This window comes from Macaca thibetana, chromosome 1, assembly GCF_024542745.1.
Source record: "Macaca thibetana thibetana isolate TM-01 chromosome 1, ASM2454274v1, whole genome shotgun sequence".
NCBI classification, from domain to species: domain Eukaryota; kingdom Metazoa; phylum Chordata; class Mammalia; order Primates; family Cercopithecidae; genus Macaca; species Macaca thibetana.
In genome coordinates, this window is record NC_065578.1 from 119,358,060 (window position 1) to 119,359,317 (window position 1,258).

At 37.5% G+C, this 1,258-nt stretch overlaps 1 pseudogene; it reads left to right on the forward strand.

The window, feature by feature from the left end:
• The first annotated feature begins 348 nt into the window (after positions 1 to 348).
• LOC126944749 (uncharacterized) lies at positions 349 to 447 on the forward strand (annotated as a pseudogene).
• The last annotated feature ends 811 nt before the right edge of the window (positions 448 to 1,258 follow it).

Here is a 1,258-nt window from a genome sequence, read left to right on the forward strand (position 1 = left end):
GGACATGAATAGACCACACAGGTGAATACATACAAATGGCTTTTAAATACATGAAAAATGTTCAACCTCACTCATAAATTAAAGAATGAAAATCAGAACAATGAGAAAATCAGTTTTTACCTATTAGAACAGCAAAATTATAAAATCTGATAATATACATTGGTGAGGTAAAGATTTGGTGAGACGAGGAGTCTAAAATATTTTTAGCAGGATTAAAACTTGTTACTAAATTTGCAGTGCATTTTGGTGCTATCTATCAAAGTTTTAAAGTTACATTTACCTTTTGACACTGCAACTTCACTATCAGACAGGTATCTGCTTGCACTGGACATTAAGACATATTTACTTGCTCACTTCAGCTACACATATGCTAAAATTGGAAGGATACAGAGAAGATTGTCATGGCCCCCGCACAAGGATGACATGCATGAAGCATTCCATATATTTTTTAAAATACATATTTACAACGATATTCATTGCAGTATTATTTGTAGCCACAAAAACTGTAAGCAATCCAACTGCTTATAGGAGGAAACTGGCTACATAAATTATAGTATATTCATTCAGAGGGATGCTAAGCAGCCAATAAAAAGAATGAGGCAGGTCAGGCACAGTCACTCACACTTGTAATCCCAGCACTTTGGGAGACCGAGATGGGAGGATCAATTGAGGCCAGGAGTTTGAGACCAGCCTGGGCAACATGGCAAGGCCTGACTCTACAAAAAATAAAAAATTAGTGGGGAGTGGTGGCACGTACCTGTTGTCCCAGCTACTTGGGAGACTGAAGCAGGAGGATCCTCTGAGCTCAGGAGTTAGAGGTTGCAGTGAGCTACAATCACACCACAGCACTCCAGCCTGGGAGACAGAGCAAGACCCCGCCTCTAAAAATAAAAATAATAAAAAGAATGAGGCAGCTTTATATTTATGGAATTATCTCTAACATGTAGTCTTAAGGTTACAAGCAAAGTATGGAACAGTGTATATGCAGTGATCCTATTTGAGTGATTTTTAGTAACTTTTCTTCAATACATAGATGTGCTTGTGTACATACAAGATATCTCTGGAGGAATACATAAGAAACAAATCGTTATGACTGCCTCTAGAGAAGACACTGGGAAATAAGGGATCAACAAAGGGAAGGGAGGAGAGTTTTTTTCCCTTAAAAACGTATGTGTGTGTGTATATATATAATCTCCAAGTGCATGATTTAAAAAAAATAACAGGTGCATTAGTAAACGTTTTTGGTCACAAGCAGTAG